This window comes from Marmota monax, unplaced genomic scaffold (genome assembly GCF_021218885.2).
Source record: "Marmota monax isolate L192 unplaced genomic scaffold, Marmota_monax_Labrador192_F-V1.1 WCK01_AAM20220418_F8-fsc00010, whole genome shotgun sequence".
Classification (NCBI taxonomy): domain Eukaryota; kingdom Metazoa; phylum Chordata; class Mammalia; order Rodentia; family Sciuridae; genus Marmota; species Marmota monax.
Genome location: NW_026692321.1, coordinates 28256807 through 28275125, shown reverse-complemented (window position 1 = coordinate 28275125; position 18319 = coordinate 28256807). Strand labels below are relative to the sequence as shown.

The following is an 18319-nucleotide window of genomic DNA, read 5'->3' as shown; positions in this document are numbered from 1 at the left end:
ATCTCCATCTTTTAGGGCACAGACGATTACAAATAATGTGAATAAAAAGTAACCCTCAGTTCATCAGAGCAAAGAGAAGGTCTGGACAGAACCAGATAAACACACATGAGAAAAAAAATGGTATGGCAGTTATATAAATTTTATGTGATAAAGGAGGAAAAAAGCAAAGGAAAGATAAAGAACTAAATAACAAGAAAACACTAAGAGTCAAAAGAAAATTGTTTTGTTATATAGAAAAGGTTAATAAGCACATGGTCTGGATAAAACAAGATCTAAAGTCCTGATGATAACAACATTCCAAGATAGGAAAAGTAACTGAAGCCCCAAACAATATCACTAAAAATTAATATTTTAGAAACAATAAGAAACACAAATTACTGACATAGAAGAAGGACCTTAACTAATCCATGATCGGTAAAGTTTAAAAAGAGACATCAAAGCATTTAGAGATAAACTAATAGATATGGAAGAAAGACCAACATGACCTAACAAAAGAATAATTGTTGTCCTCAAAGTAACAAACCCAACAAGAAAACATGACTCCAAACATATAAATACAAGAGACCTTCCCTGAAACTGTTGGGAAAAATACTCTGAATATGAAGCTCTTTTTTTCTGTTTTCCAGAAAAGTTTAATACCAAATACTACACTGAGCATAATTCAAATGCACTAAAATTCAAAGATAAATAAGCCTTCAAGTAAGCAATCAGAAAGTAAGAAATCATGTACAGTGGGGAGAAATGTTTGACTTGTTCATAACAATAGTAAATTCCAAAGACAATGGAGCAACACTCACAATGTCTGAAGAAAAGAAGGTGTGGTCCAAGAACAAAGCACCCAGCCAAGATGCCATTTGACTAGACAAACAGCAAATAGGCTTCCTTAAACCTGATAGAATCCAAGAAGTATAATATCCATGATCACTGCTTGGCTGGGAAACATTAAAATACGAATCAAAACAAAGAACATGGAAGTTAAAAAAAAAATCCAAGCTCTAAAATCTGATAACAATTAAATCCACTTAAACATTGAGCTAAATAATTAAATAATTGAACAAAGAGAATTATGGTTGTAGAAAAATGTAAATGGCATATTTCTAAAAATGTACTAACCAAATATGGGGAAGAAGGAATGAGAGAAAGTTTAAGAATGCTATGTAAGATGGATATTTATAGCTTAAAATTTTTCTGATTATTGCTTTTGAAACATTTTTTATTCTGACAGGAAACTTAGTAAACAATATATCTTGTTCAAAAGGACATTTATTTGAAGTTCAGCAAGTCTTAGATTCTTTTTCTATTATTAATTTTAAGTACAATCATACTTTTTTCATTAAAGTGTCTTCTATAATAAGGTTCATCTTAATAAAAGTATTTTTAATTGATCTGTATATATATATATATATATATATATATATATATATATACACATACATAAAATGATGGACTCTAATATGCTATTCGTGATATCATGATATGATATTAACAATGGTTTCTTTTCTGGGTGATTAAGATTTGGGGTAGCTGAGGATATAGCTCGGTTGGTAGAGTACTTGCCTCGCATGCACAAGGCCCTGGGTTCAATCCCCAGCACCACAAAAAAAAAAAAAAGATTTGGGGTGAATTTTTTCATCTTATTTATACTTTCCTCTTTTTTTAAGTTTATTATAGTGTGTACAAAAAGTAACACTATTTTTAAAGCATAAAAATATACCCATATGATAAATATTTACTATCAGAATGTAAAAACAAATAATTTTTATTTTTATACATTCCTGTATTATTTAAATTAAAAAATACATTGTTAAACTACTTTCTAGTTTTCTTTTTCATTGTTTTGGTTTGGTGGGAAATTTCTTATTTGATATTTCTCTATTGTTTTGTGGGATTTGATAGGAAAAAAAAATTGTCCAGCCGTAGTTGACATAGGGATTCATATAGTAGGAAAAAGAAGCAACCTCTGTAAATTACTAACAATCAGTTGAGGACATGCCACCTTGCTTACATTAGCAGAAAGAAAAAAATGGGTTTATATCACTGATGTCTGAAAGAACATCATTGTATTATAAACTAAATTGTAATTGGGCACATAAAGGGAATAAATTCTTTCACTGAACAGGTACACTACATAATAAGCACTTCCAAATACTTTGCCCCCTCATGAACCCAGTCCCTTCCCCTAAAAAGAAAACATTTATAGGCATCAAAAATTTACCATAGTCTGTGCAAAAAGGAGTACCAATCACAGATGAAACTTAAGTATGTTTTTGTAGTTAATATAATGTGAATTTCTCTTAAAAAGCATTGAACAAAAAAAAAGTGTGGGAAGAATAATAGACGTATCCAAGATGAGTTAAGTGAGCTCTCAAAATTAAATAAAAGCTCTCAGATTTAAGAGTTAAAGGGAAAACCCATTTTAACTGTTCTAAGGCACAGTAAGATAATTATGGATGATGGCAATTAATTGAATATTTCAATATGCTCATAGAGAGGGATTTGAATGTTTCCAACAAAAAGAAATAATAAACATCTAAGGTAATAAATCTGCCAGGTACCCTGACCTGATCATATATTGTATACATATATTGAAATGCCATACTGTACCCCATGAATATGTACAATTGATGAGTCAATTAAGAATGTTTTAAAAATACTTAGTGTCAGATGTTGGCTCCTGTAAGTGTGTGTAATTTCACACACCAACTTAGAGTAGCATATCTTCAGTTTACAGGTTTAAGTTGTAAAGCTCTCATCTCTACTTTATTTACACCATACTTTATCTCCCCTCACCTTGGTATTTGGTTTTCCATCATTTTGGAAATTTGATTAGTTAATGTTTTGTATTTTGTTGGAACAGTTTTAGAAGGCAGAGAAGAAAATAGCTGGTCTGTTTGGTGGCTAGACCAGTCAATAAAATCGTCAAAATAATTATTTTCTTGCAAAGTACAGTGCAGTGCCAAGAGAGCAACTAAGACGTCAAAAGTGCTTCACATCAGGAATCTCTGGATCCTGAGAGTTTGTTTACCACATCCTTAGAAGAGCTCAGGAATGCAGCTTAGAGTCAAGCAGCCCTGCTTCTTCTCTGGGAGGTGGTACACCGCGTTCCTCTGCATAGATGGGGCGTTTCATGTTTTCTCCTTCACATGCAATCACAGCTATACCACCCAGACAGGGACACCCAAGAGGCAAGTCTCAGATGCCCAACAGTTACAGAGATTCTGCAGGAAGCAATTTAACTACCACAAAAATGTCCTTGGGCCTCTTCCTGGTGGAGCCTGCCTACCCCTGAGGTATATGGTTTTTCATCTCCCTGGGCTCCCGGCTTCCTAAATCGGACTCCTCACACGCCTGTCTTCTCATTAGATGACAGTACTTTTCCTAGTTGCCTTCTCTCTTTCTCTGATCCTCCAACCGTGCAACTGAATCTCTTCTCATTCCAGTGCCCCAGCATCTCATTTTTAAAGTGGGAACTGCTTTGCTTTTAATTTCTTCCCCTTCATTCCTTTCCAAAAAAAAAAAAAAAAATGAAATCAAAAAGAAGCCTTATGCAGAGAAAAATTCATACACATCTGAACAAGTTTCAAACTCAGGTATTAACCTGAGAAATCAGAAGAGCCTTTTCTTTAACAACCCAATATTGGGATAAATAACTTGCAGGGAAACCTAGTAGTTATGTTCCTAAATTTTGTCATGTGACACATGTCCAAATAGGAAATATCTTTAGAAACACATCCTCTGATGTTCTGTATATAAACCCATGCAATTGTTTTAGGATAAATAAGATATAACTTTCTAGATCTAAGAGAAAATATCAAATGTTACCAAGACCTAGAGATCAAAGTGGAACCCAGCCCCAAAACATCACTTGGGGAGTGAAAGGAGAGAAGTTGTTTTGGGTTTTGAGTGGGGGTCAACAAACATTTTTTATTAAAGGTCAGAGGGCACATATTTCAGGCTTGGAGGTTCATAAGGTCCTTATCACAGCCACTCAGCCTGCCGTCATCATACACAAACAGCCCTAGCCAAGTGAATGAGCACAGCTCTGTCTCATGAGAACTATGGACACTGAAAACTGACCCTGATACAGTTTTCACGTGTCGTGGCATGCCCTTCTTCTAATGTCATCTAACCACTTAAAAAGCCAAAATCCATTCTTGACTCATGGGTGGAATAGGAAACAGGAGGTGGACTGGATTTGGCCAACTCTATTTTAGAGGAAATTGCATACCAGAAAGAAGGTCAGTTTCCCCACTGCTCTTCGTTTTGTTGTATTTAAATAAAATAATGCATGCGAGGTAACAGCTCAGTGCTTGGTACATGCATGTGTCCTGTAGATGATCTTTATAATATTATTAATTTTAACCAACATTTCTCATTATCCATAACATTATTTTAAATTTTTTTTAGTTGTAGATGGACACATACCTTTATCTTATTTATTTGTTTTTATGTTACTGAGGATCAAACCCGGTGTCTCACACATACTAGGCAAGCACTCTGTCACTGAGCCCCGGCCCCAGCCCTCCATAAGCATTTTTAAAGCACTAAATTACTACTGTTATTGTTGATGTTATTTACTAAAGTTCACATAAACTATTAATTGGACGAGCACTAGACTCTGGGCTGTAGACCTAAACACCCTTTAAAAACCTCTCTCCATTTTAACAGTGACTGTCAAACTATTTCTAATAAAGATTTGAGGGGAAGCTGGGCAGACAGCTTCAGACCTGCTAGTTTAGTCTGTTTTCTGTTGCTAACCAAACACTTGAGACTGGATAGTTTATAAAGAACAGAGGTTAATTTAGCTCACAGTTCTGGAAGCTGGGAAGTTCAAGACCACAGTGGAGGCCTCTGCTTGACTCTGGTGAGTGTGGCAACACGACCTGGGAGGACATCACATGGAGAGGCAAGCATTCCAGAGCATGCTCACTTTTATAACAAAGCCACTGCAATGATAACCCCTTAACTCATTAATCCATGAATCCATGAATCCATTAATGAATTAATCCAGTAGGGACGGCTCTACCCTCATGACCCAATCACTTCTCAAAGGTCCCACCTCCAAACACCATAAACATAGGAATTTGGAGGTTAAGTTTTCAACATATCCAAATCAGAGCACCTTCTATCCTCGCTTTCTCATAGTTTATATTTCTTTTGAAGCAGGAGCTGCACCATTTTAAAAAACGAACAACAACAACAACAACAAAAACATGATTCCCACCATGCTGTCATTAGGAATGAAATCAATAGCAAGCCAAGATCAGGGCCACATACCTAGATCTTTAAGAAATGAAAAAAAAAAAAAAGAAAGAAAGAAAAGAAAAGCTATGAGAAGTGAAGCAGTGGGTTTGAGATAAACCAGGCAAATGGATAAGATTTCCTCCAGGAAACTCAGTTTAGAGGGATAGTAGGAAGGTCTTAACATACAGAATTGGTCCACAGCAAAATCAGTTTACAAATCTTCTCTAACCTCATTTCCCCTTTTCCTACATAAGCATAGCCACCTGCTTCACTTACATGAGATAGGCTGGGTTGCATTGATTTTATCCCATGAATTCTTGGAGTACCTACATGTACTACTTACTTTTCCAGAGATAACCATGGAATATGTCATCCCACTCTAGAATTTGCATCTGGAAAAGATGAAACTTTGAGAGAGGTCATTATTAATCCAATGAATTTTGGAGTAGAATTTCCTGTCCCTTTGTCTCTGATTTTTCAGATTCCAGTTTATTGCTCACGTGAAAATAATTTCATTCTCTGGACCCAGAAATGCAAGGTATCAGGAGGGGAGTATGAACATTTGGATCAAAGTAAACAGACAGGCTCATTTTTTGACAAGCTAAATGGAATATTAGTGGCCGAATGATTTTGAAAAGGTCTTCACAAAACTGAATTTATCTACAGGGTGGTATTCGGAAACTACCTTTTGGCTTATAGTTTAACTAGGCTCCCATCTCCCTCTCCTGCTGTAACATTTTGGATCCACTGCTTCTGTGTAACCAATTCTCACACTTAAAGTATAAAACTAAAAAAAGCTAACCTTCTTCCATTTTTAAAAATTAATCCTTCACCTTAGGAAGGATTTATGGTTTTTGAGTCATAGAAAAGCCAACACCCTCCAGTACTTAGAAGCAGCACCAAAAAAAAAAGAAAAAAAAAAGAATGAAAACACCAGCGAATCAATTTCCCTTTCTGCATAGATCTGAAGGTGAGATAGTTCTCATGTCTGCCAAGGGACTTCTGGCTCTGACAAGTTGAATCAGCATGCTGAAAATTGTTCTCGATAGTTTTTGAACCACATGTGGTACCTGGAAGAAAATGAACTGGGTCAGGCTAACTTTTGCAAGGTGCCTTGGGATTTCAAGAGATAAAGGAAAACTCATAGCACTCACTGTAAGTCTTATAGCCTTCGTGTTCATCTATGATGTGAAGGAAAACTACCACAGATATCCAAGATAGAATTCACCATTTCTTGCCTTTCTTAACTTCTATAACAGCCATGGGAAGGCACTGTTCAGATCTCCCCATGAAAAAATATTTGCTTAACTGTGGTGATCATTCCATTTTGTATGCATATGTTTTAGATTTTTCAGTGCTGTGACTAAAGGACCTGACCAGAACAAGTGTAAAGAAGGAAAGTTTTGGGCTGGGGATGTGGCTCAAGCGGTAGCGTGCTCGCCTGGCATGCGTGCGGCCTGGGTTCGATCCTCAGCACCACATACAAACAAAGATGTTGTGTCTGCCGAAAACTAAAAAAAAATAAATAAATATTAAAATTCTCAAAAAGAATTTAAACCATAACAATGTATATAAAACATCATATTGTATACCTTAAGTATGTGCAATATATAAATAATAAGAAAGAGAATCTATAGTGGGAAGTACAGTTATCTGCTAGTCTACAGCTGCCACAGTTTGGGGTCTGTTGCTGCATTTCTACCAAGGCTATGCTTCTCTGAGCTACTTCCAGCTAATGACTGAGCACAGGTTAGTAGGCAGGGATAGAGAGCCTACTAAAGCTAGATGGTCTGCCCAATGGAGGAATTCCTCAATTGGAAAATAGTTGCTCTGGGCTCCCCATCCACCTAGCCAAGACTTTTCAGAGCTGCCCTGAGATCCACCTGTTCAACTCTTTTTCCTTCCTACTCTCCCTTCATGAATGCTAGATCTGCAACAAGGTCTGAGGCTCTTCTCACCTATATCTGACCCTCTCCCCTCTATCCTTCACAAGTGCCAGTCCCTAGTAGACAGCTTGCACTTCTAATTCCATCTCAGAGTCTGCTTGCTAGAGGACCTAAACAGAGGCAATAAGGAAGGACAACCCTTTGTTTTATTTTCCTTTATCCCATGACTAAGGTCTTCTCTGCACACTGCCTCATCTTTCCAAACTGCCCAGGCTCTCCCCTTAAGCAGCAGCTGTGGCCTTGGCAGTGTTTACCCATGGCAGTCATGTGGTCTTTTGCCATTTACTTTCCCAACAGAAACACCAAGCCTAAGCAGACTGGAAATGCAAATGTATCTTTAATGAATCGAAAGTAAATATGAAAAGCCAAGGAGGTGCTGAGATATTAGGGCAAAGTCCACCCCAACTGGAGATTTGAGAGGTGTGTGTGTGTGTGTGTGTGTGTGTGTGTGTGTGTGTTTATTCTCACTGGGAGGAGGAAACAGCAAACATCTCAAAATTAAAAATATCATACTCCTTCTAATTTTAATAAAAATTAATAGAAATGCATCATTTCAATTCCCTTCCCTACCCCTACATTGCCAGAGCACTTAACAAGTAGCAGAACTGATTGACTTGTTCTGTTTCCCTCTCTAGCTTCACAAATCAGTTAAATAGTCAAAGTCGGTGGCAGAGGATAGACGGTTCTGGGGAAATAAATATGAATGAGTTGAATAAGTCACCAACCCTTCAATCAATGTTTGATCAAGAGGTTGCTACAATTTAAAATAATTGTCCTGTTTTAAGTTTTCCAAGTAATCTATCCAAGTTTGCTATAGTTTTGCACTTCATTTTAATTGCTTAAATGAGAAGAACCTAGGAAATCACATAAGACAGCAAGTAAAAAGTAAACAGCTGGTTGTGACCAAGTTGCCCACCTGGAGGCAAGCAGAAAGATGGAAAGTTTCTGAGAATTTCTTGCGCCAATGGATTCTAAGTTCAGAAATTATTATTTTTTAATTGAAACACAAACCTAATCCCATCTTTTTACATGTACTAGGTATATGAATTCTGTTCACTTTGGCTTGAAGCTTTTAAGATGAGTTACCCCACCAAATCCTATTTGTCTACTCCATAGAGATTTCATTCTCAGGGAAGCAGAAACACTGAGTCCATTCAATTCCTTCCCCTGAGTGTCTGTCTGTCTGTCTGTCTCTCTCTTTCTCTCTTTCATTCCCTTCCACTTTCTCTCCTCCCTCTACTTTCTCTAGCACTATTTTTCCAAAGCCCACAAAAACACACTTAGGGGCAGTGATTGGGTGGGTTGGGGGTTACACTATCAGCACTAGCAATTCTTTAAGGTTTTTCATCACCTTCGACCTACCGATCCCTACCCTTCACCAATAAAAAGGTGGGGAATCTGTACTAAATTATCTGGACCAAGTATTGTAACAAATGTATACACCCAGCCCTCCCTGCTTCCTTCCATCTGCATATGGCCTAAACAGCTGACTGAGACGGTCTTTCATCTTTAATCAAATCAACTCACTTTCCCATGGGAAATAACCAATGAAGTTCAAACCTATGTACCAAACTCTTTCTAGACCCAGGCAGCTCACCACATCTGACATTAAAAAAAAAATCCATCAAAGTATCAAAGTGGCTGTTGTGAGTCACTAAGGACAGACAGTATTCCGGAAAGAAATGAACACAGCTAGCAGAAACATGTTCGTGCTTACTTTGAAAATCCTGTAGGTCCCTGTAGACCTGAATGGTATTTAGGCCTGAATTCTCTACATCTCTAGGATACCTTCTATTTTCTGTTCAATTTCCTGTAAACAAAACTATCTCTTCTCCATTTTTATTATAGTAAACTAGCATCAGACTACTTCTATTATTTGGCATGTTCCTTAACAATTTTGCAATTAAGAGCCCAGGAGTACTTAACTATAATTTTCTCCAAACCACTGGCCTTTAATCTGGGGGTCATGACAAGTATATAATTTCACAACTTAGTATACACACACACACACACACACACACCAAAACAAATAGTCAATCAAAGAGCAGACTAAGGAAAGAAGACATGACAACTAAATATAAACCAGTATCCAGGACAAGATATCCTGGAACATAAAGAAAACAGGTTATACCTAAGGAACTCAGAAGAGTATGAACACGATAGTAATGTATCAATATTGGTTCATTAGAATGAAAAATGTTCCGTAGACATGTATGATATTAATAACAGAGGAAATGAGGTGTGGTTATATAGATAAGAACTCTCTATCCTATTTGTGCATATTTTGCATATCTAAAAGATATATTTTTTTAGGTTTATTAAGACAACACCACCAAAAAGGCAGCAGCAAAAACTGGAGGGACTGTGGTGACAGTGGCTATTTCTACCTAAGCCCCATTTCCTCCAATGTGAGATGCTGGTGATGAATCAGTCTCTTTGGCAATCACGCAAAAGGAGTAAAAAGCCGCAAGATGGTGAAGACAAAGCACTTTGGACTTGCTAACTGACTAACGTAAAGTGGTGATTTTAAGCAGAGTCTCACAGCTCACTGTTCTCCATCCAGGTCCAGAGGGAGGCAATGAGCTTTGTGAAATTTACACAGCAATCTGAACCGAATCCAAATCATCAATTGCCAATGAACCTACCCAAAATCAGACAGGAAATTCAAACCAGAACCTTTTCCCGTTTTAAGAGAGGTACAGTTTTGCCTTTTCTTTCTTTCTTTCTGTCCTGAAGTGGGTAATGAAACATATGAATCAGATGGAAGGAATAAAACTTGGGATAGAATGGCACAAAACCAAACAAATCCTTGGAGCCGAAGAAAATCCTGGCTGTGATAGGAATTCAGGCCTTTCCAACTCGCAGCTGAATGAAGCAAACAAACCTCAAAGCCAAAGGTATGGGCATGAAACTTCATAAAGGAATGTGTGGGGATGCAAGTGTTCTTGAGCATGTACTGATTAATTTTCCAAAACTCCACAGAGCTCAGTTTTTCAGGTCAGCTAAAATTTGAATTGGTGCAGACTAAGGGCTCAAACCATATGGATATTATGAAAACCTTCCCTTTTATTAAGTAGGTTCACCCCCACCCCCACCCTAGGTCACTGGCTGCCTGTTCTTTGGATCTTGTGAGAAAGTTCTTCTAGCCCCTGGATTTAGTGAAAGATAGTTCTGACCCTTGAGTGTACTTTTGCCTAAGGGAGCCCAGGGTTCCTTAAGCATCCTGCCTAAATTTAGTGCTTTTCAGATGTTTTTTCTGGAAGGGAAATTCTTGTATGAAAAATAATCTTTGGAATCTCAATACGGAATCAATTAAAATCAGAGCTGCTCCGAATAGTGATGAAGAAAAGACCAGAATCACTCACCTTATTGACCATGTTAGGGTTTATACTTAAGTGTACAAAACTATCATCATTTATGAGAACACATTTCAAAACTGCCCCTGTGCTTAGTATTTAGTTGATCAGTTCAGAGAATAGATTTTTTGTTGTTATACATTATATTAATATCATAACTCTACATGTGTATAGATGATGGACATACTTCCTTATCCCAGGGAACCCCAAGAACTAGAGTGTTTCTAAACAGACTTAAGGTCCAGAAGAGGAAATGTCTTAAGATGAAAACTGAATGCCCATCCTCCTTCTCCTCCTGAAAACACAGAACTGCCACATACTCTAGCTGCCCCTACAGGTCAATTGGGAGCAGGGGACTGGCCAAAGAAAGATCGATGGAAATAATATGTATCTCTTCCAGACCTGGTCTCTAAAGTGTCTCATGCAATATCCATTTTTTTCTCTTTCTTATACACATACTGGAAGATATGAACTCACAAGATAAGGTAGACTAGATACCTGAGCTTCTATTTCAGTAAAAGTGACCCAAGAAAGCCATCACACTGTGCCCTGAATAAAAAATAAAATTTTCCTGGGTTAAATCACTGAGATTTAAGGGATTATTCATTACCACAACAAGACAGATTATTTTTACGGATGCAGAAGACATGGACTTTTTAAAGTTATTTAATTTTTATTTCAATAAATTTTACATCATGTTTAAAGGGCTAATTTTAGCCTGAGTCTTCCCAATACCATAGATTCCTTTTTAAATGCATTCCTAGAAAAAGGTTTTCATTCACGAAGAATTGGCATTCTTTATCCAAACACACAAGGCTTATGCTACCTATCACAGCATCCTTTTTGCCCTAGATACCAGAAATCTTAGGAAAAAACTAAATGTTTAATCAGAATAATTGGTTTTTCCCTCTAAGCTAACATATTTCTTGCTGATTCTTTTACATGAGTTTGATGTCTTTCTTAATACTTTGATTTTTTAAATTAATTGAACAACTTGATCTATTTTGAAAAAATGTGGTGTAAAGAAACAAATCTTTCAAGAAAAGCGACACTGACAAAGTAAAAAAAAAAATCAGGAACTTTCTTTAAAATAACATTTAGTTTGTGTGATGTTAAGTTACCCATAAATATGTCTCCCTCTTTTTAAAAAAATATTTTTTTTATTTGTAGATGGACACAGTACCTTTATTTTATCTTTTTATTTTTGTGTGGTGCCAGGGATTGAACCTAACGCCTCATGTATGCTAAGCAAGCGCTCCTCCCCTGAGCCACAACTCTGGCCCTTCAATGTGTCTCTTTAAGTGGATGTCACATCACAATTCTATGGAGATGTTTGGTGCAGCACTAAGGTTTACAAGAACAGCTGCTTATCTCAGAGAAATTCAAAAATGATCTGTGTGCTTCAGTTGATGACAGAGTGCGTGACCAATATTAAGGAATACCAACCTATTTATAAGGAACTGTTTCCTTCTATGGTCCAAACACATGAAAGACATGGGTGACAAAAGAATGTCCATTTTGTAAAAAACAGAATCAGATTTTTAAAAAGAGAATTCAGTTCAAGCACTCTAATTTTTTTCTACCAAAGGCTAAAGAATCCTCCATGATTGTAAACTTGATGTCAAGCTCACCAAGACTTTTCTTTGCAGCAATCATGCAATCATATTATACATATTATATTATATAACAGTCTTCCTTTCTGGTGACCAGATGAATAAAAGCTGTTTTATAGCAGGTGCCCCTTCCACCTGCTGGAGAATGGTTCCAATGAACCATCTACCTCACAAACACATAATGGCAACAGAATGTAGCCTTGGTCCCCTGACCTGGCAGGCACTGGTTTCACAATCTGGAAGGAGTCATAAATGTGTACACCCCAGCAGGAACACACTGCACTCCCTTCTTTCTGTATGCCAAGGCCATGTTTTATTTTTAAATGTCAACCAGGCAGACGAAGAGCTAAAGTAAACAAAGGCATTTAACACCTCTAAACCATAGGTTTTTTCCCTCTGTAAAATGGAGATAATCAAATACAAAATTAGTGTACACATGGGATTAGTTAAGATCACAGATTTTTTTTTTCTGTAGATTTGCAATGGCTTTAGAGGCTAGCTTCCACACAGGCTTGCAAAATGAGCTATAGAAGTTCTCCGAAGTCTTTAGTGGGGCTGCTGGGGAGCAGGATTGGGATCCCCAATGATAAGAGCTCCAGACTCATCTGTTCAATCTATGCTTCAAATTTCTCCTTAAAGGAAGATTCTGATGCCAAAAACATTTAAAACCCCTTAAAAAGTACAGTGGTCACATGGCTAGGTTTCAAACTACTTAGGCCACTTAAATGACTCACAAGTCAGTTACCCCAGTCTACCCTCACTTTTCTAGGTATAAAGTAGGGGTAATTATAAAAACTTGTTCCTATACATCAGAGGGCCACTGTGATGAAAAATGGTCAAATAAGACAGTAGATGTGTGAACACTATCCGAACATAAGGTGCTATGGAATAAAGGGTCATATTAGCATTATTTGTTGTCTAATATTGGCAGTTTAATTATGACACTAGTGCTGGAAATAGGGGAACATAGCAAATTCCAGACAGATGTGAGTCATGATCTATTCTCTCTGCATGGTGTCACACAGTTGGGCAGTGTGAGGACCTTGGAAGGTTCATGTAAAATTCTGTACCTCCTCTGACCAGCCTCCTGGCACTGGGCTGAACTGACATAAGTGAGCAATGGGTTGCTATAGTCTAAGTGTTCATGAACCTCCAAAATTCATGTTGAAGTCAAATCCTCAGTGTAATTATCAAAAGGCGGACTGTTGGGAACTGACTGGGTCATGAGGGTGAAGCCCTCATAAATGGGATTAGTGCTCTTTTAAGAAAGCACTAAGGAGGGGAGGGGAGGGGAGGGGGGATAGGAAGGGTAGCAGAATACAATAGACACTAGTATGGCCCTATGTATAAATGTGACTGTATAACCAATGTGATCCTGCAATCTGTACGTGTGGAAAAATAAGATTACGTACTCCATTTGAATCAAATGTATGATATGTCAGGATCATTGTAATGTTTTGAGCAACTAATAAAATTTCTTTTTTTAAAAAAAAGAAAGCACTAAGGGAGCTATTTTGTCCCATCTGTCATTTGGAGATGCAGCAACAAGACATTGTGTATGGAAAATAGACCCTCACCAGATACTGAACCTGCTGGTACCTTGATCTTGTTTTTCTCAGCCTCTGGAATTGTGAGAAATGAAGCTTCGTTGTTTATAAACATCCTAGCATTAGTATCTTGTTATAGCAACCCAAGGGGTGAATTCAAGTAGCTTCCCTATTGTGAGCATGTGGGGAAATTCTGACATAGGACAACTGTTTTGAGCAGTGGTTATGAAGTCCTCCAGCCCCAAGGAGTGCCTCTAAGTTCTTATCCTGACAAAGGATCAAAAACAATTGAGTAACTCCAGATATGGCAGGTGGGATCAATATGCTCTGGCAGCAGCTGGTGGGAGGCAGCTTTGGTATTGAATGAGGCATAGGATAGAGATTCTAGAACAAGCTGAGAACTGTTTTCATTCTGGAGTCAGGTATCCTCATCACTGGCTGGTAGAGGTATGGTGGGTGATCACTTGCTTTCATACTTCCCTTAAGGCAGGAGCTGGAGAAAAGAAGTGAGGGGAGAGGTGCTACCAGTGCGTAGCAGAGTAGCATGTAGGTGTGGAGCCCACATGCAAGTGCTAGGTGTGAGCTGTGAGCTTCCAGCAGAGGCCTTCAGAGGTCTGAGCACCAGCAACGCAGTGTGGGAGCCTCAGTCCCCCGCCCCCACCCCCCATGAAACACACATAATAACTGCACCTCTGTGTAAAGAACAGAAACCTCCAGAGTGTCAGACTGAATTCCTGAGGCCCTTCCCAGTATCTGTAGGCCAGGTTTCCTCTCTGATCTTGTGTGAAGAATGATGAATAAGAAAGGCTGTCCTTGGATCTCTCAGCTACCTGGAGGGTGGAAGGCTGAGTCAGATATGATTTGGAAAAATGAAGGATGAAACATTTCTTACATGTCCAAGATTATGGAGCAAATGCAAACCAATTGCATGCATAGGTACTTTATTTACTTACTTTGGGGGCGTGGTGGAGGAATTGCATAGAATTTTCATCAGATTCGTAAAGGTATCTATGACCTGAAAAGAGTTCAAAACTCCTGCTTTAGGAGATAGAGGGGTGTTTTTAGTTTGGGCTCCCTGAGAGAATGATTTGTGCGCAAGTGATTTATTAAGAAAATGCTCATCAAGGAGATTAGCATGAGTGGGCAAGACTGCCAGGAAGAGGAGGAAGTTGAGCAAGGGTAAGGTCACAGGTCAAGTCCAACAGAGGGTAGCCTTGCCTGATCTTGCAAGGCACCTGGCTGGCAAGTCACATCCACCCTGTGCCCAAGGCAGTACAGGCAAGAGGGATGGGCTTCCACACTTTCTTACTTTTAAGCCATCAATCAAGGACCAGGAAAGGGGTGTAGAGATGAACTCCCAAGCACTATTGAGAAGAGAAGATCTCTGCATGGCCTCTGGGATCCTAAAATCAGTTACCCCCAAGAGCTTCAAATGCTGTGAATCAGAATTAGATGCACAGCAAAGCAGTGAGGGAGTGTGTACTTGTGGGATCTGAGTGGGAGCCTCAATATTGTCTTCTACTCCCCCTGAGAGGAGGTGTCCTTAAAAATGTATTGTAACCAGGGGGTCAAGAATGCCAAGGAAAGAGGAGATCTACCAGAGAGTGGGGATCTAGAAGAGGTAGACTATGGGTACCGCCCCAGAACAATGTGTCTGTAAGTCTAGAAGATGCTCTCAGCAATCTCTCTTCTAAAAATCTGTTGGTCTTTCCCTCACAAGAGCTTCCCATTTCTTCCGCCAAGCCCTGGGCTCTGGCCATGTTGCTGGCCCGTGCTTCCCCCTTCTGGTTCTCCCTCCTGCTCACAGCCCCTTTCCCAGCACTTCTCTCTTCCTGGGTCACCTTACTAGTACTTTTTTCTTCTACAATATAGAGACATATGGTTCTTTTTGTTTTATTCCTGGTCCAGCCAAGCTATGCCCAGTGGGCCTCATTTTCATAACCAAACATACCCATATAAGGTGTGTTCTGAAGCAAAAAAAGTTCTCTCCCTGAGTCTGTAGTCTGCACTTCATGTGATTTTTCCTCCTCCCTATTACCTATGTAATAGATATGTAATTTGTGTGTGTATGCGCATGCACACACACACACACACACACACACAGAGAGAAAATGAGGTCCAGAGAGATGGGAATTTGCCCAAGGTCTCTTAATTAATTGGTGATAGACTCAGAACAAGAACTCAAATTCTTAATTTTTTCTTCAGTATTCATTACCTCCTAACATACTGCCCCCAGAGTGTTCAAGCATTTTATATCAACAGTAATAAATATAAAGTAGATTTTTAGGGGAAGAAATTCAAGCTAAGTGCCAAATGCTTTCCATAGCTACATGGATATTTTTTTCTGAATCTTGGGGGCTAAAGCACATGGTATAAATGTGTGAAAACAAATTGGTATACATTCCAAAATAAAGCAAAAGAACCCTTCCATGTGGTGACAGATGATTCTACAGGGCTGCAGGGGACTGTTCAAAGGGACTATTAATTTGAAAACCTTATAACTTCAATAACTTTCTTCACTCAGTATTTTTTATTTTACTAGTTTCATCAGAAACATAAAATCATGGATCATAAAGTCGAAGGGGGTTTTAAGCAGGTAAACTGATTCACTTTTCTACCTTCAAATAGAGACAGGTATTCTTTTTTTTTTTTAAATTTTTTATTGTTGGTTGTTCAAAACATTACAAATTTCTTGATATATCATATTTTACACTTTGATTCAAGTGGGTTATGAACTTCCATTTTTACCCCATATACAGATTGCAGAATCACATCAGTTACACATCCATTGATTTACATATTGCCATACTAGTGTCTGTTGTGTTCTGCTGCCTTTCCTATCCTCTACTATCCCCCCTCCCCTCCCCTCCCCTCCCCTCCCCTCTTCTCTCTCTACCCCCTCTACTGTCATTCATTTCTCCCCCTTGTATTATTTTTCCCTTTCCCCTCACTTCCTCTTGTAGAGACAGGTATTCTTATCTCCATTGCCAAAGAAATCAGGTGAGGAACAGAAGTTCCTATATGGGCTGAAGGGCAACTTAAAGCCTACATTTCCTACTTCCTCATCTCCAGAAGCCACATCTAATATGGTTCCTTACAGATTGCATACTACTTTTCACATGCTGCTTTATATATCCTCACACATAATAGGTCAATAATTACCTCATTTTACAGATAGGTCAACTGAAGCTTGGAGACATGAAGTAACTTGCCTAATTCCCCATTTCCCAGTTCATAACATGGTTATGACTAAACTTCAAATTCTCTGCCTCCAAATTCTATACTCTTTATCACTCTGTCCAGGTGTTGTCAGTACTGGGATTGAGTTTTGTTGGCCCACTGGTTTGGAATATTATAGACAAAAAGAAAACTTCGCTAAACTGTGAGTTGCTGCAGGTAGGATCCTACCTTTATGTAACAGGAAGTCTTGGATGGACAGGCAATGAGTCTCAAGAGCTTCTGGTGATTGGGTAATAATTCTGTGCTACTCTTTGTTCCAGCGTCCTATTTCCCAGTGGAAAAGTCCCTGTCCCTGCCCTCCATAGTTTACATTCTTGTAAGATGGGAAGCAAAAAATGAAATGTAAAATATGGCAAGTGGTGCTATGGGAAAATTAAAGCAAAATAAGGGGACTTTGGAGAGAGAGAGAGAGAGTATAAGAGGAATGTGAGTTCTGATATATCTAAGGTGTTCAGGAAAGGTCATCATATAAGGCCACATTTGATAAGGTACCTAAAAAAAGTAAAGGAGCAAGTTTTATGGACATCAGGGAGAAGGTACTCTACATAGAGGAAACTTCAAATGCAAAGGCCCTAAGGTATGAGCGTGGTGGATCTGAAGAACAGGAAGGAGGCCAGTAGGTCTAGAAATATTGAACAGCCATATACTTGCTTTTGCAGAGAATGGAAAAGAATCAGAAGAGAAAACATAGGTACAAATATTTGAAAGAAAGAATAATACAAGGTGCTATAATTTGTATATTCTTGTTTTTCTAGAGGTTCATGTGTTGGAAGCCTGGTCTCCAGGGTGGAGTCCTGAGTCTCCCTTGGGTTTCCCATATGGAGATGTGATTCCTTTCTCCTGCATGTGCTTCATTACCCACTATAGAGCTCCTGCTCTTCCAGATTGTGTGGACTTTTAGTTTCCCAAAATATGAGCTATATGAACTTCTTTATAAAATTTTCCAGTGTCAGGTATGTTGGTTTAATAATGCAAAATGGACTAACATACAAGGTCAAATTGTATATTCTAGAGATACATAAATCAAGTACTATGGGATTGCCTAGGAAGTAAAGGAGGCTTAGAATCAGAGAGAGTCAGCACTTGATTCTCTCTTCCAAGATTTCCACGTTCATAACTAGAAAACAAACTGTTTTCAAACTTTATCTTATGTGGGTTTCTGATGGAATCAGAATACTTTGGTTGGAGTGAGGGTGGGGAGGTTTAGCCTTCCCAACTTGGTCTCACTTTTTCTCATCTCCAGCCACTGAGGTATCTGCATGGAACCCTAAGACACAGCCTTCCAATGGCGGATCCCTGTCAGAGTCAGTCATTTTATAAAGAGAATCTGAGGTCCATAGAGGGAATCTTCTTCTAGGATCTAGAGGAGTGAA

At 38.5% G+C, this 18319-nt stretch overlaps 1 long non-coding RNA gene across 2 annotated transcripts in view; it reads right to left on the bottom strand.

Moving 5' to 3' along the window:
- The window catches only part of LOC124090854 (uncharacterized), a 38605-nt gene that overhangs the window by 5580 nt on the left and 14706 nt on the right, over positions 1-18319 (bottom strand). The window lies entirely within an intron of this gene.